This window comes from Pinus tabuliformis, chromosome 1_1 (assembly GCF_031772625.1).
Source record: "Pinus tabuliformis cultivar Carrire ecotype Pingquan chromosome 1_1, CPIR1, whole genome shotgun sequence".
In the NCBI taxonomy this organism is placed as follows: Eukaryota; Viridiplantae; Streptophyta; class Pinopsida; order Pinales; family Pinaceae; genus Pinus; species Pinus tabuliformis.
In genome coordinates this window covers 539,310,180-539,333,061 of record NC_142297.1, presented here as the reverse complement: position 1 = coordinate 539,333,061, position 22,882 = coordinate 539,310,180, and positions in this window count along the sequence as shown.

Sequence of the window (22,882 nt, the reverse complement as noted above, 5' to 3'; positions counted from 1 at the left end):
TACAAGAGATACATATGGTATTGGTATGGATACATGTATTGCTTGATAATATAGAACATGGATAGTTGGGGGTGTGTAATGAAAACTATGTGAAGCTATGCATGAAGACATTGGGTTATTGTCTGGTATGGCAACCAACCAGTAGTGCATACAAAAGAAGGAAGCTAAGAAGTGATTCAATGATAAGTATCAGTGGGTTATTTCAGTTTTGTATTCATGTGATTATGATCCTAATCTATGAGGATTATAGGCAGTCTAGAAGTGATAGGTACACATGATTTTGAAGTTTATGTGTGAGCTAACCTGGTATGATATTTTGTAGATACTGATTTGGCAAATGTAGAAGGTGACTTGTTGTATGTAGAGAAACTATAGAAAGTAAGTGTTCAGCGGGGACACAAAGGCTTGGAAGAATAAAGGGGAAGAACATGCATTCTTCAAACACAATAAATGATGGGCAATATAAGCCGTAGCCATTCACATAATAGTATTGTATATCAAATTATGATATTAACTGTGGTAAACATGGTTTAGTTTCTGCATCTAAAATCTCTCACAAATTTGGTTGAAACCCATGTTACATGTAGTGACGGAATGAGATGTGCTGGGAGGACTCCTTTGTAACTAATATATTTATATTGGAATATTTTCATCAAATGGAAAGTCCATGGGAGCCTATAAATTTATAAACAACTACCTGTGAATGAGGAAATAATATTATAAGATGAAGTAATACACCGAGGAGGGTGTAAATTTAACGGGGGGAGTATGTAACACCCCTCCCTTATGTGTAAAAAGTTTCAAACCTAATCTAATAAAAGCTAGGTCTGATGTGTAATAAGGAAAGTAAATACTTTATGAAATAAATAAAATAATTAATCACTTGGGAAAAGTGAGATATGAAGAGATGAGATTCTTTCCAAATCCCATTGGTGAATGGGAAGGGATAATTCCTTCATGATAATGCTTCTAGATTCAATTCTAGGTAAGCTTGATGGATTGGAGATAAATATCCATTGATAAAAACATAAAAGCCTTGTGGGAGTGAAAGGAAAGCTTTTATGAGGAAACGACTTGCGGGAGAGAAAGTCGAGCTTTTCTGGCAAAATCCTAGGCAAATGGATAAAAAGATCCATAAAAGCGGGACGCCACTAATAGAAACAATATCATGAAAGATGGTATTAAATACCGATTGCAAAGATCAAGAGGAGGGAGTTGATCCATGGCAAGAACCCTCGGCTCTATGGGTGAACTGGAGAAATCCAGTTCTAGATTGGGTGGCAGTGCTTGGTTTTCCAAGTGACATTCTTTCGGATAGTCTGGTTTGCATGGGATGTTATGTATGTTGGTTCTTTACCCTTTATGTTTTAAATTCATTTAGCATATGATAAAAATTGACTGAGTTTCCATTCTATGAGATGATTTAATGAATTTCATGTGACCATTATGCATGAGCAGATTGCCCGTGTTAATGGCGGTTAGAAGATGATTATATATGGATGCATCTGCAAATTATGGCACATAACTGTAATCCAAGTTAAATTCAGTGAAGGAACATAGATGTGGATTTTATGCAATAACTGTGATCACATGTTTAAACATATGTTCTAACTCGGTTGTTAAGATGGTGAATAAATATGCATGATATATTATATATATAATTATGTTCTAATGCTTGAAATTGTATGGCCTAAGGTTCAAGATAGCTATGTTATGCAATATGCATTATGGAGTGAATTGCATCGACTGAGGTTTGTACTGCATAATATATACGTCAGTATTCTTTCAACTACACCATAGGATTATGACAATGATATATGGAAATGCTAGCTGTAATGTATTTATATTAATGATTCCATTAACGATGTATGAAGTCATCAAAGTAATGAAATTTTGAATCATGTTGAATTCCATGATTGATTCTCTTGTCCGAGTTGTAATATATATGCATAGAAATGTTGAAGGGTTTATCCCTGTTGTAATAAATAATTCTATTAAGGAAAACTAAAGGTCCACATCGTGGGTCAAGTAAAGCATAGTAGGTAGTTAATGGCACGGTGCCCGGGGTATGTTACAAATGGTATCAAAGCATAAGGTCAAACACTATGGCCTATGGACCAATCCACTATATATAAAATATTATTATATCAAAGAATTTAAAATTGATGGGTGGTTTCTATGCATTTTGAAAAAGTGTGGTTCTTGTAAGATAATGGTTTTAATTGTTTGATTTTGTGGCATTGTGGGAAGATTTTTTTGGAATCCCTTTAAACTTTACCCCATCTAGGTCGTATACTGAGACTGGTCATCTTAAAGATAGTTCTGTGTAAAATAATTTAGTAAAGGTCGTATGTATGGAACCCATGACCCAACCATCGCCCCATTGACTTAACCAATGAGCGCTAGACAACATGCCAGCGGGGCTAAGAAGTCTTTGAAGGACTTCGACCAACCTTACCTTAAATTACACCTCTCCTACTGTCTACGCTTAAAGATACATATTTATAGGTGATATTCTTTTTGCTAACTTTTCATTTTTTCTGAAAATGGAAGTCTGGTCTAATCACCAAATATTTTGAAGACATTGCATGAATTTCTATAGGATGGGACGTGGTGGAGTACAGACCTACCAAGGGGTTCAGGTGTGCTAACATCCTTACGTTCACCACTTAGGTAGCGTGGAGAATTACAAAAAAAACCATAAACTGTTAACCAAACATATCATAAATTGTTAACCAAACATATCATAAATTGCTAGCTTAAAAAAGAGTGAACATTCCACACCACTCCATTCTTACTCTTCGACCCTCGTCACATCACAATGGACCAAGCACGTGTCACATCACTACTCATACGTAGATAGAAGTCATCTTCGCTTTCACTTTCAAGAAAGGGACCTTTGGCATAGGAAAAGGATGGAGAGAGTGTCGACAATTCGCATGACCTTTTCAACAAAAAATGAAAACTAAAGAAAAAGCAAGGAATAATATTTTAATTGTTTTTTCTCGTCATGAAAATACTTCACAAGATCAAGCTATTGTGATGTTCAAATTTTCAAATTCTATAATCACTTTCAATTCTTCCACTGTTTCTGCCATTATTTTCCCTGACACGTGCTATGAATTTAGATTTACAACTGTCATTTCCAAATCTTTCTATAACTATGGCATTATTGATATAATTAGTGTTTTAAGCTCTGAAAAACAACAAAGGTGAGCTTTTGTAATTGGGCCTTTTCTATTGTCAAAATTGTTTCAAGAAGAATGCCAAAAGTGTTTTTGCCCACTGGTGCCATGCCTGTAATGGATTGTTCGGGATATCCGCAAGAGATTCCTTAGTTTTCCCCACCTGCAGCCAGGGGTTTATAGAAGAAATAAGGGACCCCATCCCAATCTATCCAATTACAAACCCCATAGATGATGAAAACTTGTCAGCCCATTAAAACCATTCCAATGAACATGTAATCCAGGAAGTGAAGTTATGAGGTAGCGTGGAGAATTACACCATTTTCGAAAATGGTTTTAGAATTAAATGCTTTCTTTCCATGAAATCACGAGTTTTTTCAAAAACTTGTATATTTAAAGCTCCACAAGCTCTTTTCTAATGGGACTGATGGAGAAAATACCTTAGCACTATTGTTTCCCTTTTTATGATGACTGCAGTTCTCCATTTCGAATTTGTATCCTCTGATATTGAGGCATTCAAAAGAACGTGGTGTAAGATAATGGCTATCCTTTCTTGGTGCCAGGGAAAACGTCATGAGTATCAACCTTATCTTAGAAAAGGCGACATAGTATCGAATTGTTAAGTCAAGCTAGTGAGCGAAGCTATCAGACTTGTAGCCACCAAATGGAAACTTGTTGCGAGTGGTTATTCCCCTGTATTTTCATGTAATTGGATAACTCTTATTCTTACTTACATGAGGATAAGTCACATTGGGGAAATCTCGTTAGTATTATCCTCTCTGGTCTTATCTTCTCCTTGCATGGAGGTCACACAATGTCTGCCTGACTAGCAACTCTCTGATAGAAATACTCGTCCTACCCATATGTTGGCATCAAATTACATCCTCTTCAGTGCTGAAACCATGTTGTTGGAAGCCCGTTGCTTTAACTTTCCTTCGAATCCTTCCATAGAGCGAGTTATCGTAGGGTGGTGTTGTAGTTTAGTAAGGGAGACTGAGAAACGTCTTTGAGGCCACCGTAGCATAAAATTCTAGCTCGAAAGAGCAGAGCCGTATATTGTAAATTATTCAGTGCCCTAGCGAGCTGACCTAAGAGTTGCGTGGGGCGTCACCACTCAGAGGAGCCTCGGCGGAGTAGTTGGATATGCTCACAATGATGCTCTCAGGGAAAAATTGAGTTGTTGGGAACATTCCCTTGTATGCATCGAAATATCCTAATCATAAGAGCGCTCGGATTTTCTACTTATTTGAGTGGTTAAAAGAGAAGAATGAAGATTATCTGTGCATAAATATGCATGGGTTGAACCCCAAAGTCAGTCATTTTAAAGGAGCAAGTATTTCAAGAGAATCGACTATTCAACTCCTTTTATAAATTGCAGTGATATGAATAATTTTCTGTGGATTTTGTTATACTTTGAGGATGGTATGGGTACCTTTTTCTGTTGATTTCACTACGATTTGAACATGGTATGAGTATCTTTCTCGTTTGGCATAGGATGCCCGTGGTGAAAATGACCAAAAATACTCATGTAATTACATGTAGGTATGACCATTGTGTCCTTACCATAAGATGTAATTGTGTGCTTCATACATTAATGGCACAATTTTCATTAATTATCTTTTTTAAAAGAAAATTTGATGTAATTGAAAATGAAATTAACTCAAACAGATTATAGAAAAATATACATAAAACCCAGACACAAAATATTGGCGGAAAAGGCTTCAGCCTCAGGTATTCTTTCTCACATTTTCATACATTAAAATAATTGAATATAGTGTTACAAATAAATAGATGAGACACAGTGTTCTCAAGATAGTGCGTGCTATCTTAGACACTTTTGGTTGAGATAATTTCTCCTTTGGTTGAGATAATTTCTCACCAGACACACACCAATATAGGAGTTACCTAAACTAACTCTTTTTTTAGAGGAACAACCCAAGAGTTAGGCACAAATTCCTAACTTGGAATATTTAATTAATTTATTTATTCTTGGATTTATTATTGTTTTATGAGAGAGGCTAACATTCCCCCCTTCAATGATAAATCCAAAATAAGAACAAGGAACCATCTTCCAAGTTCTCATGTTGATCCTAAAAAATATTGCCTGACAAAAAACCGCCAAAACTAGATGCTGGAAAAAACTCAAATCTGAAGAGAACATGAATCAGCTGCATGCCTGATTCATCTCTGAATGTTGCTTGAGAACTCCATCACGTGCCAAGCCACAAAAGGATCCAACTGTCATTTGTTTGAAAACAGCATCCGGTGTCCACTGACACAATTTGATGAACGCCCACTGGCGTGTTTGCTGATGATGATTGCCCACTGGTTGAAGATGTCAAAAAACAACTCAATGTTGTTTTTGCAAATTTGCTGATGCTCACTGCTGATGACAAATGCCCACTGGCTAATGAAGATGCCCAGTAGCTACTTTGCTGATGTTGTCGAGACTTTCAGTCTGACAACCACTTGTCAATTTCATTGACATTTCCCCCCTTTGTCAGCTGAAAGGAGAGACAATCTTCTCCAAAATATATCTGAACTCCCCCCCTTCATGTGTAGAAGAGTTTCACTATTGTACTCCCTCATTCAATTGTATAAGAGTACCATCATCGGTTCACTGTTGGCTGCACTATGTGTGATTGTAGTTGGCTGTAGAACTGAGATAACCGTTTGACTATGGATGACCATTCCCAAGGATCGATCCATTAATAATGTATCTTCAATCTGCCTGATTTTTGTTGGTTGTGACATTTTTCTGAGGAATGATTGGGCTTGCCACAATGGAAACAAGGATGGAGATCAAAACACTGATCTTCCATATGATTGGTTTTTTGACAATGAGAACACTTCAATTAGACTTCAACTTCAGGTTGTGTGCAATTCTGCTTGTATGCAACTTTCTCAGAACCTACTGAGGTGTGTTGTTCAAGAAATCCTGCACTCACAAACTTAATTGGCTTGGAATAATCTGGGATATGTAAGTTGATTTCATCAGTGACATATCCTAAGCCTCGTCGATTCTTGTTATTTTGAATTTCTTCCCAAGGCTTGATGATGGGTTTGGAAGAAATGTTAACTGGAACAACTTTGACACTTGAAGTTGTTGGGATGAATGACTTATCATCTGGATGGTTCAAAGACTTGAAAGTATCACTCTTTTCTTGCAATTCATTCCTTTGAAGTTGCGACTCAAGTTGAAGAAACTCAATGGTTTCATGTGTTTGTTGTAGATTCCGTGAAAGATCAGCAAGATTTTCTTTGCTTACGTGCACCATGTCTTCATCACTGGAGATGATCAAACTATGAAGAATGTGTAACCACTGAATATGTTGCGCCATCTGAACTTGCTCACTTGAAATCAGGCTCTCTTGTTGTAGATGTTGTGCTTTGAACCGTTTCACTTGATTTTGTTACTTGAATGACAGGCTCGCTTGTTATGGGACTTGAATGGCATGCTCGCTTGATTTGTTGCTTATTTCACTTGCTGGGAACACTTGCTAGAGTTGTAGAACTTTCTTACTTAAACTCTGGAATTCACGCTCGCTTGATGATGATCGTGTTTGCATAAATGCTCACTTGCCTTACTTGATGACTTCACACTCACTTGAATGAATAGCCACGCTCGCTTGATGTCGATCTCAACTTGCTTGATTGGTGTTAGAGTTGAACTTGTTTGGTTGCTTTGATGGTTGCTACAATGAACTTCACTCTGGCTCGCTTGAAAGTTTGAACTTTGTATTGTTTTGACGCAAATTGCTTGAATGAATACTCACGCTCGCTTGCAGGAGATGTGAACTTGTTGCTTGTTTGCTTTAGAGTTAAAAATCGTGCATTCACTTGATTCTGCTTAAAGGAAGGGTGTCGAACACTGTCGAAAATGCACCCAAAAAAGCTTACAATGATTTCAATGACTCACTACAATGAATTCAATTTGACTCAATTCAAGACTTGGGTGTCGGTTTCAACCGAGAATGCACCCTTACAATTCAATGTAATTTGAGTTTGATTACAAGTTCAATAATGTTGATGTAGATTGTGCTTTGAAACGTTGAAGTTTACAGATTCATTAACTTGAATGTAGTGATGTAGACTTTGCTTTGAAATGCTGGAGTCTGCAGATTCATGAACTTGATTGTATTGAGTGAAATTGTTTGTTGAGGTAGAATGCCAATGTTGAAAACTTTGATTATTTGTTGTAGTGACGCAAATGCATGTGTTGAGCTTAATTATCCTTCCTTGCAACTATTTCGTTATAGGTGTTGTGCTTGCTGGCATTGTATTTTATGTGTGCATGAAATGAGATCATTTATGTGTCAAAACTAGACACAAATCATAAGCAAAAAACATGAAGCATGCACCATCATCAACACACTCTTCGTGTACCTAAGATCCCCTTATTCAATTTCGGGCGGATCTAGGACACAATCACCACAAAAATGATATCTTTATTAAACTTTGGAGTACATAATCGCTCAGCTTCACAACATCTTCATGGAATCAGAGTTCTAGAACTTTTGAAAGAAAAATGTCTTCAAAACACTGACTCAACCTTCTAGAAATAAAATATTCACTTATCTCTCCAAACACTTATCACTCTAAAATTACAAAAAAAAATAAAAATCACCTTATCACTCCACACCATCACTTCAAAACGCTCACCATTCACTTATCACTCCAAAAAAAAATACATTAAAAAACTCATCTCCCCAAAATATATTAAAGAACTTTTACATACCACCCTTTTAAAACTTTCCATAATATATTTTTTTACACTATTTTTAAAATATTCGTTTACACCTTTTTTTTTAAAGCATGAACTAATATAAAAATGTGCCACTTAAATCTTCAAACTGTAAACTTCAAGCCTAGAAAACAAAACGACATATGCAATTTTTTGCCTTTGACTTACACGCAGGTAAGTATTCCACGCTGTAGAGTTTTACGGTGAAAGCTCCGCCACGGTGGCTATACGATGGCTCTTCCGCACGGTTGGCTTGCGCCTCGACTTGACTCGGCCTCCTCTCTGGCTACCTCAAATTTTCTCCCGCGTCCTTCACACATTCCTTCAGGCTTCAAAGTGCAATTAAACAGAAACTTTTCTCACAGCTTTGGTCATGAACATCAGTCATAAACTGTTACATTGAATTTATTGCCAGAAACCGATTTCACAAAACTTAACACCGCAATGTTGAAATCTCACATGTAAAGGAAATAGAAAATAATTTCGAGAACAAAACGCTGTTGCAGAGCCACAGAAACACGAAATTTGTTGGGTGCAACCATCATTTTCTACGAACTCAATTGAGATCTTTTCCAAACATTTGCAGGCTATTCGGATCCAGAGGTTAAAGAATCAAACAAAACCGATTCAGGGCATAAAACATATAAGCCATAATTTGCAGAATTCGCAACTTCGCAGAAAATACGGCAAACTTACATTTGACTTCGTCGCTTGAGCTTCCAGAAAACAGCATAACACCAACCACTCTAGTCACACAGCTGCCTAAGTGTCTCCTGCAAAATCATTTCCATCTCTTCTCTCTAAAAACTGTATTAATCACAGCGAGTTTTATCTTCCTTGATTTTGATTATACACAGCACACGACAAAGTTTTCTGGGCCTCCTCACTAGCTGGCTCGGAACGAAGCTCTTCCAGCTTGCTTTCTGCGAACATCGGCTCTTTGTTTTCTTGAAGACTGGGCACTGCACAGCAGCAAATGATCCATCTCCTTAAACTCTTATTTCTTCTCCATTTTCTCCTTATGGAAGAACTTGGTGAAAGACCTCGGTCTTTAAGCGAAAATTCAATAATGAATTCTTCTATGATTGGTATTGTAAATGATGTTGATAACCGTTCTTCCTAAAATCACTTCACATGACATTTATAACTCGGAAATGACTTTAAAAATAGTGAATGAACACTCACAGGACATTAATAATCCTTTCATAATATAGGACAGATCGCATAATTAGCGTTACCAAGCTTGCTGCGAATACTTTTAACGCTGTCCATCTATCCCTGTCTTATATGTCTTCTGGTTCACCCAATTTTCGCTGCAAAAATCCTTTAAATCGACATTCTCTGGCATCTTTAACCGTGTCTGCTCTCTAAACCATCGAAAATTTTGCAATATGCAGTCTGATCCACAGCGCACCACTGCTTACGATCCCAGAGCTGAATAGAGCTTGGCTCTATCAATAGTGAAAGGATTCGGCATTCCAATTAATTATTGTTGGCCCCAGTCTAAAATCGTTCTCTTGATGTTGGCTAAGCCACGACTTGTGAGCAGTTTATCTATGATTGGGCATTGATAAAGTCCCTCGACCAGACTCGTTCTTCACGATCTTCTGCGATCTCGGCTTTGAAGGCTTCAACTCGCTTCAAGTTCTGTGAAACACACAGTCTATGCATATATAACTTGCAAATTCAAACAGGCATCTAACCAAGCTCTGATACCACATATTGAAAATGAAATTAACTCAGAAAAATATATAAAGCACACATAAAAACCAGACACAAAATATTGGCGGAAAAGGCTTCAGCCTCAGGTATTCTGTCTCACATTTTCATTCATTAAAATAATTGAATATAGTGTTACAAATAAATAGATGAGACACAGTGTTCTCAAGATAGTGCGTGCTATCTTAGACACTTTTGGTTGAGATAATTTCTCCTTTGGTTGAGATAATTTCTCACCAGACACACACCAATATAGGAGTTACCTAAACTAACTCCTATCTTAGAGGAACAACCCAAGAGTTAGGCACAAATTCCTAACTTGGAATATTTAATTAATTAATTTATTTTTGGATTTATTATTGTTTTATGAGAGAGGCTAACAGATGTAAGACATAACAAATGGTAGTCTATAAAAAAAAAATGATATACAACACAATACACCTGATAGACCCTATTTTAGACGATCTTGAAGAATGAGAAAGGTTGTATTATATACTTGCACTTCATATTGAATTTCTCAAGTCTAATCTATAGTAGCATTATGGGGATGAGAAACCATCCAAGATTATATTGGAAAAAAATAGGTATAAACAACCTACGTAGACTTGTGAGTATGGTTATTTGAGTTATTTCTTTGATGTTTATTAATGTATGCTCCCATAAGAATATAAATACCTCCTGAGTTGCTTGATTTACATTAATCTTTTAAGGTTGCACCTTATCCTCTTCATACATGTATGTATGCCTTATTATGTGCTTACTATGAGCAGTAAAGGTATGCATGACAAGATTATGTGCTTTCACGCATTAATATCTCATGTGTTTAAAAATAGATTTAAGAAATCTTGAAAGGCTTATAGTCAGACTTGATGAGTAAACAAAAAGGTATTTAATCCTTACAATTATATCAAAATTCCCAAATCTAGGTATTGTGGATAGCTATAGTAGTATTAAAGGGAAAAATCAACTAGGAAAGATTTATGGAAACATGTTGATTAATTCCCATAAGTAGAAAGTGACAAATTGGTCACTGTTTTATTTTACTTAAGTGTTGGGAATTATGTGAAAGGTAAATTTTTATTTCATTACATGTTCCTCGAAACTTAAGTTATTGGTGAAGGCTCTTGGGAGCACACAAGAACTCTATACCATGATGTTCAGTTGGTTTAAAATATTTATGATAGACCTTGTTTTAAATAGGTATGATTATGGTATTAAAAGATTGAATAAAGAATTATTTTGGTGTGGTGATCATGGGTTGTAAATATGCATATAAGTGTCCAAATGAGTAATGGGAAATAAATAAAATTGAATTATATGTTTAATTATGAGTTGCACGATTTCTATGCAAGGACATAGTTTAGTAGAATGAAGATGATACTTATAAGAAAATCTTAAGGGAAAAAAATATTGAACTCTTACGAGGTAAATGGAAAACAGAAAAGAAAAAATGGCAAGTTCCATCTCCATAGATGATGGTCAACTCTAATAAAGATTGAAATAAAAGTATATAATGGAAATCTATATAAATCTTCTAAAATTAATGGTTAATTAAGTAGGTTCCATCCTACAATACATTCTAAAGGGTATCTATTCATAAAGGTTCTCGTGAAATATTGTTAAGCTCATGAAGGATAGGTCATTGTATGGGACTAATGTCTTTTAAACTTAATATTGATTGGCGCATCCACATGTAAGGATGTAATTCATTTTTGAATGTGTTTTTTTCCAGTTAGGGAAATATGCTATTAAAGGGAACTTAATCTTACCAGGTTACTATATTCCATAACATATGCATATTTCGTTCGATATGCATAGTTGTACCTATGGGTGTCTTGAGAAAAACAATATCTAAATGATTGTAGCTAATATAAATAAGAATACCAAATTATATGTTAAAACCAGAATGAACTAGAATCAGAGTGATGAAGGGTATGCACACCTGTAAGAAAATTCATCGTAGGCATGTGAAGGAGGCATCACACATTAAAAGATTATATCTAGATTAATGGGTGTAAAACCTCAAACTATATCTCGTATAAACACAAGCTAGGAGTGTAAAAGAAACTCCTGGTGCTTCTTAGTTAATAACATAAAAAATGTATTAAATTAAGAGCACCTTTCAACAGTGTAAAACCTTGCAACTTCAGGTGTACCTTAATGAACATATCCATCTGGATACAGATGGGGTTCTGTTAATATCTCACAGAGAAGAACCTTTTAGAAAGGTTCTTTGAGTAGGATGATTGAAAATCTTACAATTATACCTTTTGAAAAATTGATAAGGGAATATTGATTAGTAGGTTTCTACTTAGTTGAGTAAAGTATACTTCCATATTAGACATGATAGTTCTTGATGCATTAGAACAATTCAAAGCATCCCAATGAGTAATAAGAATGGTACTCTAGATTCAAAACATGATGGTCCAAATTAATAAGAAAATTCTTGATAAACCCGAAAGGTTTTCACATAAATACAACTTATGACCTTGTGCCATTAAAAATATAATGCATGCATCGAGAAGGTTCTAAGGATAACCAATCATGCAACAAAAAATATTAGGATGATTTAACCATAGGGATGACCATGTGGTGCTGGTAATTGAGGTTGGAGTGTAAAGATATGGGGATTTAACAATCTAGTAACTTAAGTTAGAATCAACCAGAATACATATGTGGTACCACCACGCAATATTGGGAAGTTTAACTAACAAATTGCATTGATAATGTTGCTTGGGTTGAATACGAAAAAATAAGAATTATTGCATAAATCACGCAGGAATTCATGTTAATAAATTTTATAATTGATCTCTTTGTTTCATGGGATATTTAATATTAAAATGAGGTGTTAACATGTAAATAACCTAGGATCCCACCCTCCTACAACATAGTACCTAAAAAATGAAAGGTTGTGGAATTGAAAATATTGTAACTTTCATTTATAACTCATGAAGGGGAAATGAGTTTATACCAAAAATTATTCAAGGCCAACAAGATGTTGGAAGAGGTGTAAAAAGAGTATATGACATGACTAGTTAAGTATGGAGTACTTTTAAGTACCAAACAATCATTTCTTGGTTAAAGATAAAGTAAGTATCATAGTGAATAGTCTATTTTATGATTAAGCGGAAGTAATATTGTGTTGTTGTTAAAGCCTTGTTTAGATGACATATTTAATCGCAAAACTTGAAGTTATGGGCATGATAAAGTTGTAGTATATAGGATTACCTTTTAATATTTTGCTAACATTATACGACAACCACATGACACGGGAAAATTGTTTCCTAAATTAAATCCCTTGAATACTTTGACATAAAAATGTTGAATGGTTGTAGAAGTTGAGCAGTTCAATGAAATTCCTTATTCTCCTATCGATAAACTAAGCACGATTTGTTCAACTTACCTAAAGGTAATATAAATAAATAAAAGAAATTTTGGCATAATAATAACATGGTTAAAAACATGTGGATGAAGTATGTGTCGTGAAAGTGATGGTATGGACATCGGTATGGTGTACAAATTGTATAGATGGTACTGTGTACAAGAGGTACATATGGTACTGGTATGGATACATGTATTGCATGATAATATAGGACATGTATAGCTGGGTGTGTGTAATACACACTATGTGAAGGTATGCATGAAGACATTGGGTGATTCTCTGGTATAGCAACCAACCTGGAGTGCGTACAGAAGAAGGAATCTAAGAAGTGATTCAAGGATAAGTATCAGTGGGTTATTTTAGTTTTGTATGCATGTGATTATGATTCTGATATATGAGGATTATAGGTGATCTATAAATGATAGGTACACATGATTTTTAAGGTTATATGTGAGGTAACCTGACATGATATTTTGTGGATATTGATTTGGCAAATGTACTAGGTGACTTGTTGTATGTAGGGAAACTGTAGGAAGCAAGTGTTCAGCAGGATCACAAAGGATTGGAAGAATGTAGGGGAAGGATGTGCATTATTCAAACACAATAAATGACGAAAAATATAAGTTGTATCCATTCACATAGCAGTATTGTATATCAAATTATGATATTAACTGTGGTAAACATAATTGAGTTTCAACATCGAAAATCTCTCACAAAATTGGTTGAAACCCATGTTAAAGGTAGTGATGGAAGGAGATATGCTGGGAGAACTCCTTTATAACCAATATATTTCTATTGGAAGATCTGCATCAGATGGAAAGGCCATGGGAACCTATGAATTCAGAAACAGCTACCTATGAACGAGAAAATAACATTATAAGATGCAGTAATACACTGAGGACGGTGTAAATTTAAGGGGGGGAGTATGTAACACCCCTCCATTGCATGTAAAACTTTGAAAAACTAAGCTAAGAAAACCAAGGTCTGATGTGTAATAAGGAAAGTAAATACTATATGAAATAAATAAAATAATTGATCACTTGGAAAAAGCGAGACACCAAGAGATGAGATTCTTGCCAAATGCCATTGGAGAATGGGAAGGGATAATTCTTTCATGATAAAGCTTCTAGATTAAATTTTATATAAGCTTGATGGATTGGAGATAAAAATCCTTTGAGAAAAACATAAAAGCCTTGTGGGAAAGAAAGACAAGCTTTTATAATGAAAAGCCTTGCGAGAGAGAAAGGCGAGATTTTATGGGAAAAGCCTAAGAAAATGGATAAAAATATCCATAAAAGCGGGACACTGCTAATAGAAACAATATCATGAAATAGGGTATTAAATACCCATTTCAAAAATCAATAGGAGGCGGTTGATCCATGGCAAGAACTCTCAGCTCAGGGGTGAACTGGAGAAAGCCAGTTCTAGGTTGGGTGGCAGTGCTTAGTTTTCCAAGTGACATTCTTTCACATAGTTCAGTTTTCATGGGATGTTATGTATGTTGGTTCTTTACCCTCCATGTTTTAAATTCATTTAGCATACGATAGCAATTGATTAGGTTTCCATGTTAGAAGATGATTGAATGAATTGCATGTGACCATTATGCATGAATAGATTGCCTGTGTTAATGGTGGTTAGAAGATGATTATATATGGATGCATGTGAAAATTATGGAACATAACTGTAATCCAATTTAAATTCAGTGAAGGAACATAATATGTGGGTTTTATGCAATAATTGTTATCACCTGTTTAAACTTATGTGCTATCTCGATTGTTAAGATGGTGAATAAATATGCATGAGATAAGATATATATAATTATGTTCTAACGCTTGAAATTGTATAGCCTAAGGTTCAGGTTATCTATGCTATGCAATATGAATTATGGAGTGAATTGCATCTACTGAGGTTCATACTACATAATAGATATGTCAGTATTCTTTCAACTACACCATAGGATTATGACAATAATATATGGAAATGCTAGCTACAGTGTATTTATGTTAATGATTCCATTAATGCTTGTATGAAGTCATCAAAGTACTGAAATTTTGAATCATGTTGAATGCCATGATTGATTCTCTCCTCCGAGTTATAATATATACGCATATAAATGTTGAAATTTTATCCCTATTGTAATAAATAAGTCTATTAAGAGAAACAAAAGGTCCACATCGTAGGTGAAGTAAAGCACAATAGGTAGTTAGTGGCATGGTGCCCAAGGGGTATGTTACACAATTCAATGTATGGTCCTCATGAGGAGCAAACTCTTCAACTTTAACATCTTTAAATGATGAATCTAATGGCTCTTAAAATATCTCGCTAGTGCTAATCCTTTTTATTGAAGAGATGGAGGTGCTACAAGCCATGTGCTCGCTATTAAAGGCTATTGATTTTAAAAGGGTTTTAGCCCAATATAAGCCATGTTTCCAATGATATGAGGATGTAAGTTACTTGGTTACTTCAAGGATATAAAATGAACATATCTCTCATCACTAATCTCTACAATTTATAATTAGACTAGAGAAATATTCCATCTGGTGCCTATTGTAGTTTATGCCACTAACATTTCTAGATTGACAATACAACTCACAAAGTTTAGAGCATTAGGTATGGTATTGTGAATTTAGGGTAAAAGGAGATAATTCTTATAGATATCCTACTAATTCTGTGTCGATGCCTCAATACACATATATATCATTAAAATCTCAGTCGTATCTTTACCCTTATTAATTCTTATATTCTTATATGTTATTTTCATGGTTGATGTGTTTTATACAAGCTAAGCGAGTGAGCATTTTTTTCCGGATTAAAAGTATAAAGTTTTATAATGGTTTGATAATGGGGAGCATGAAATTCATCTTTCCAATCTAGATTGAGGCATAATCCTATGGCTTCAAGTAGCCATAGGAATGATGTCACTTTCAGAGGTGTTTAGGAGTATTAGCACCAGGTTGTGGATAGAACTACAATTACTAATAGTTCTATACTATTTACTAGTTCAAAGACATTGTTAAGCCATTTTTTTTTATTACAAATGTTTTCAATGTTTTTGTCGTGATATAAAATTTCTTTGTGTTTTTCGGTGCTAACAGCTAATACATCTACTAGGTTCTTTGTTATGTTTAAACAAATTTTGCATATAGAAATTTACTTCCAATTTTTGGGTTTTTCATGTGTTTATAATTATCCAGAGTTGTATGATTGTACTTACAGTAAAGCTATTCAGGGTTAGTTTTCCGTGTGTTTATAATTATCAAGAATTGTATAATTGTGATTACAGTAAAGCTATTCAGAGTTATTTGTATTTCATAATTGGTGTTTCTATTTAGTCATCTATTTTTATAAATGTTTTTAACATCTCACAAAGATACTAACCAACTAAATAACTCATAGATCTACAATCAAAAATATATTTGTTCATCACATTAAATGCAAACACACATATTCACATAATAAAATATGCAAAAATGGTGGAGTCCTACTTTTGATCATTGATTACTATTAGTATTAAATATAATCACTTTTACATGATAACCAAACCTAAAGAAAATGAGTATGATATTACAAGTAAAGAATAAGCGCACAAAAATTTCTCCACTACTATTAAGATACGAACATCCTCTCCCTATAGTTCTATAGTTCTTGGGAAGATTAATTGTTTCTTGTGTATATTGATTTATTCACAGATAAGTTATCTTATTAATTTCGAGGAAGAAATCTCTCATATAATTTCTACAATTTGAGGAATTCAGTAATGATTTCTGATCAAGTTTCACATTTTAATATTAGGTTTTAGGTTATATTAATAATATGTTTAGATTTTTAATATTAAGTTTAATAATATTGCGTTTAAGTTTAGATTTAATAGTATTATGTTTATATTCAAGGTTAATTTTAATATTAATATTAAAATTAATATTAATAAATTAAAATTTAATATTAATAAATTTAATAATTTTAATGCTAATATTAAAGTTTAATCATTTTATTAATAATATTAATAACTTAATAATAATATTTAAATAATTTATTAAGTAATAAAAAAGTATGGTTTTAATTTTAATTGAAACTTGAATCTTTTATTTATCATGACATCTTAATATTAAAATCAAATATTAAATCCCTAATATTAATACTCAACATTAAAATTCAAATATTTTAAATTTAATGTCATAAAACTTATTTATCACTTATATAATTATTATAATTATATAATAATTAATATTCAATTTATCATAGACATCTAATAATTATTAGTATACTTGTTACTAATGTGATTGGGCTGGTTTTATCAATGATTTAGTGGTATTTATGAAATGTTGTGTCTTGTGTAATAGTTGTAGTGGAGACCAAAAAAGTTAAAAGACTTCCAAAGAAATTAACCCACTAATCATCTTTTCATATAATTTAAAGTAACTTAACCATATAAATATATAATTGTGTCTATATACATTAAACATTTATCTCACTTTACATCTCATGTTTTATCAATGATTTAGTGGTATCTATGAAATTTTGTGTCTTTGTGTAATAGTGGTAGTGGAGACCAAAAAAGTTAAAAAACTTCCAAAGAAATTAACCCACTAATAATCTTTTCATATAATTTAAAGTAACTCAATCATATAAATATATAATTGTGTTTATATACATTAAACACTTATCTCACCTTACATCTCACATTTTCAAGGTTAAAAAAAATCATAAAAAATAATTCTATTATAACTTTCATTTAAAATTATTATTATAATTAATTATAAAAAAATAATATATGAGTTAAACGTATAGATGTTAAAACATGTAACAAGTTTTTTATGATTTAAATTCACCACTATATTACTATGCATATTTTTAACTTGTAATAGGCTTTGTTACAATACCATAGTTTATTATTACATTTTTTTAAATAATTAATTTAACAAAAAAAATATCATAATTACTTTTAAAATAAATCTCTCACGTTACATTAGTAATTAATATTAAAAATATTTTAGAATATGATACAGGTATTAGATCCTATTATCTATTTAATAATTATTTATAAATAAATTAAAATTTTAAAAACCTTACTTCAAAGTAAACCTATAAATATATATAATAAATATGAACAAAATAAATTTATCCAAAAATCAGTAAATAAAATATTTAAAAATAATAATAAATATTTAATATCCAACTAAGCAGGAGCCATGATTTCAAGCCGCCTTCAAAAACAATAAAAGCAACAAGGGACCGTTTTTGTTTTATTTCAAGCTATGGGCAGGAACTTTGGCACATTATTTGGGGCAGTTTCAACCTTGACTGTTATCTTGGAAGTCCCCTATTACTGTCGCACTTGCTTGAATTCACTTCATGGTTTAGATAGAAGATCTACGCTGTGTGAGCTTCACGTTGAAATCTCATTTGGTATTTTAACATGTATGGAATAGCGGGTTTCCTATTTCCCACAAATTTTAGTGAATTCAGGAATGAATAGACATCACTGAGATCCCAGAACGCAGTTTCTATGCTCTGGACAACTTCTACTTGTTTTTATCTAAGTCGTGGAATTATTGGCATGTGGAGAGAACACAACATTTTTTAATCTATTAAGGAATTTTGTTACAAAGAACTACAGCGACAATTATGAACCGAGATGTTCATGATGCGGTACTAGAACTAAAAAGGAAAAGGAGGGCCTGGTAGATTTTGACTTCGGAGAATAAGTTGATCATTTATAACACAACAACAAAAATACAAACATAGGATGATGATTTAAGGGTCAGCGAAACCACTTTGATTAAAATTGCTAGGGTTGAGGAAGAAATGCATACAGCTAAAGCATATGGTTAGTGAGCCTTTTAGAATATGGTGTAAGAAGTGGTACTATCGGTTGTGTTAACAATCGATAAGGATGGAGAAATTGAGTAACAACATTTTTATTTTTATTTTTTTATAGATTTATTTGAAAATTTAAGGGATAATGATTTGTCACTTTCCTAATTTATTTATTTTTTGAATTTTGAATGTATTTTAATGTTTTTTATTGATAAGTACTTATGTTAGGATTTCTCGATAAAAAGGGTATACGTTAAAAACATTTTTGTTCAGTAGGAAGAATAAAAGAGGAGATTTCGTTTTGAATATGTTAATTTTTTTTATAAAAAAGAAATAATGTAAAATTAATGAATAAATAAGTGAATTAGTATGATGGTTATTTTTTAAAGTATCATTATTGATTATGGAAATTTTACGGGATTTTAAATGGATATTGTTAGGTGTTTGGTTAAGGCATTCTTTGATGTGATGTCACATTCCTTGCCCGGATGTTCTCGGATCACCATAGTTTTGATGTATTAGAAGGTTGATATTATGACAATCACCATAGTTTTGATGGATTAGAAGGTTATGAAGATTGATATTATGACAAATAGTTTGAAATTGAGGTCTAATATGAGTATTTTGAAGACATTTTTATTTTTCATCTTCATCCTTCTTAATGCTACAAGGATGAGAGATTTTCCAATCCATGGTGCTTTGGAAATTGTATAACACCTACTTTCACTATAGAGCTTTTGAGAATCAAATTTTATTTTAATAATGTCCATACTCTTATTTATGCTAGTCAAAATAAATAAATACTTTTAATTTTATAAGTCAAAGTTAATCATCTTTTGATCCTATTTTAATTTTCTTTTATCCTTACAATTTAATTTCTTCTTATGAATAAATAAATACTTTTAATTTTATAATTCAAAGTTAATCATCTTTTGATCGTATTTTATTTTTCTTTTATCCTTACAATTTAATTTCTTCTTAACTTTTGATTTTTTCTTTATTCCTAATAATTTAATCAAAATTTAATAATTGCACATTGTAATTGGTTTCTCCAATTTAATGAAAAATATTTTCGTTAAAATTTAGATAATTTTTTATTAAATTAAATTAACATCCTTTATCTATAAATAAATATTTAATTACCGAACGCACAATATTCATATTTATAAATTATAATTGAATTTACATAATGTAAAACCTAATAATCGATCAATATAATTACATGTAAGTCTAAATACTTTCTATACCATAGTCCTCTAGTATATCCCAAACTTACATAACGTGTATTACTTTACGTTAAAATACTTGTTGATTCCTCTGCTCGTGAGTGCATGTTGTTTACCACACAGCCTCAGCATCTAGCAAGCCGTTTCAATTGATGGTGGTAAAATAATAAATACTATTATGGTCATCGAACATATGTTCCTGCCGGGCGTTCTTATTCAATGGAGATTCCTACACCCTAACAATAGTGGAATACTTTTGATTTGTCTTATCTATTTTATGATCACAGATTGCATGACCAACTAACCCTTTTTACGCTGACAGGGGACTGATTTGTTGACAACCTCATTCTTATGATAAATACAGTTGACAAAGGCCGTATGCACCTTGGAAACAACGGGAGACAATTTTTTCATGGGAATAGAGTAGCCATATTCAGCATTGCAAATTCCATCTTCCTGTTGCTGCTGGAACCAATGCGGACGAATGCCAAGGTCATCGATGAGTAAGTCGCAGCTCTTATTGACAAGGGAAGGGTCTCTTCCAGAAGATTTGAAAGGTTTACCCTCTCCCACATAACCGTCGATCAGATGAAGATATACCTCTAAATTGTGCGCGTTAGCAACATTGCATATATGTTTCAGAAAAGGGGAGTTATTGTTATCCAAAACAACTTCGCCCCTCGCATGAAAATATGTCCACGGAAGCCAATTCAACAATTTTCTGAACCATCCCCTTGAACTCTCATTCACAACAAGTCCAGAAAATTTGGGAACAATATCGTTCTTGTTGGAATATTAATTCCAACTGCCGTGCAGCAGCAGCGAGCCGCAATAGAGGACTTACGAAGGAGTCGACTTATTCACGCCACCGCCATAAGTGTCTTTTCACCGTTTGCCTGTTTGTGTTCCCAAAGCAGGAAGAAGATCAAATCTGGGCTCTGCGTCATAACTGCTCACCAAACAGAATTAAAGAGGAAGCATGGCTGAGAAGGAAAGTACCAGCCTCGAGCCAGCCGCAGCATTTATCAGTCTTGGGTTTCCACATAACCGACTCAAGCAGCACAGCAGAATGTCAAAAGATCAGATCTGTTCATTATGAGCGGCAGATTGCAACAGAGTCTCTGTCAGCAAGTTGAGGCGGTTGATGGATAAGTTATGACCGCCTCCTGCACTATATATGTGTAGAGCCACAGCAGTGTTAGTAACTCCGTAATGTAGCGCAACAGCGTTCAAATGTAATTTCTGTGTTTTTTAAGAAAGAATGTGCAGCAGCATGAGCTCACATGAATGAAGCCCTTTTTGCACAGCAGTGCAGGGATTGAAAAGTAAGTTAGAAGCAGCAGCAGCAGCTGAAGAATCACACAGAGCAGAGGAAAGCACGCAGCAGCGTGAAGAGGAAGAAGAATAATTTCAGAACAGTGAAATGCACAGCAGTGCAGAAATTTGAATGTAATTTGTTATTTATGTTCATCTGTGTGGAACAGAATCGTTCTTTAGTAAATTTCTGAAGTAGATGTTCAGCAATAGAAGTTTTGAAATTCCCTCTGTATGAGGAAGACAAATCTGTAACAGTTAGTTTATTTTGATAAATACAACTTAAATTTTTCCTGTTGCTGTTACACCGTCACCGTTGCTGAAACACCTCGTAACTCAAAAATTACTTGACGTCAAAAGTTTACGTTGCTGAAACACGACGATCAGCGTTGCTGAAACAGGAGCAACTGAAAAAAACTGTGTTGCTGAAACACCGTTTCCAGCAAGCGAATTTTTCTGTTTTTCTGTGTAAAAACAGAGTGCGATTTTTGTCTGTTTGTTATGGGATTTATCAGAAAATTCCAACATGGTATCAGAGCTAGTCCAGGCTCTTTGAAGTGTCAAAGAAGCTGAAGGAAGATTTCTTGCAGCAGCAACTTCTCCAGCAGTGTGAAGACTCAGCCAAGAAAGAATCCAGGTATTTCTCAGATTAATTTTCTGTGTTGTTGTTGAAGAAACAGTCAGTGATTTTAAAAACACAGTCAGAGATTTTAAAGCCTAGATAAGAATGGCAAGGTCTAAGAAGAAAGCCTCCAGGGCTGTTAAAAATGTGTCCCCCCCCTCTACTAAACTAGAAGGCAACCCATTAGAATACATTCTATTTGAAGTTCCAAAGTTTGATGGAAACTTTGATGTATGGGAAATAAAGATGAGGGCTTTCCTAATGTTTGAAGGGATTGAAGTCTGGGAGTCAGTGATTGATGACAGCAATATCGATAAAGAATCCATGGAGTATGATGCACAAGCAGCAAAGACTATCTTGGATGGTCTCCCTGATTCAGTGAAGAAGAATCTTGGAAAATATTCATCAGCAAAGGATATATGGGACAGACTGCATGACCTTCATGCAAAGGGAGCACTGACCATGACAATGAGTCAAGAAGAACCCATCATAGAAGCTGAGAATGAAAAGCTTGACCTCATCAAGCTTCAAGTAAAAGAAATGGATGAAGAGTTAGCCAAGCTCAAGAAGGAGCTTGACCAATGCAAGAGGAAACATCATGAAGAAGTCATATCCATGACAAATCAGCTGAATGAAGTAAAGAAGCAGGCAGATGTCTTGTCAAGTCAACTTGAACAAAGACACAAGAAAGTGAACAAACTTGTAGAAGAGATTGGACAGTGCAAGGCAGAGGTCTCCTCCCTTAAGTCCGAACTACAAGAAGCAAGGAAGTAGGCAAAAGGAGCTGAAAAGAAAATGGAGAGCGGTCAAGCAGAAACCTCCAAAATGAAGTCTGATATTATCTCCTTTAAAATAGTAGCAGCTGAAGCTACT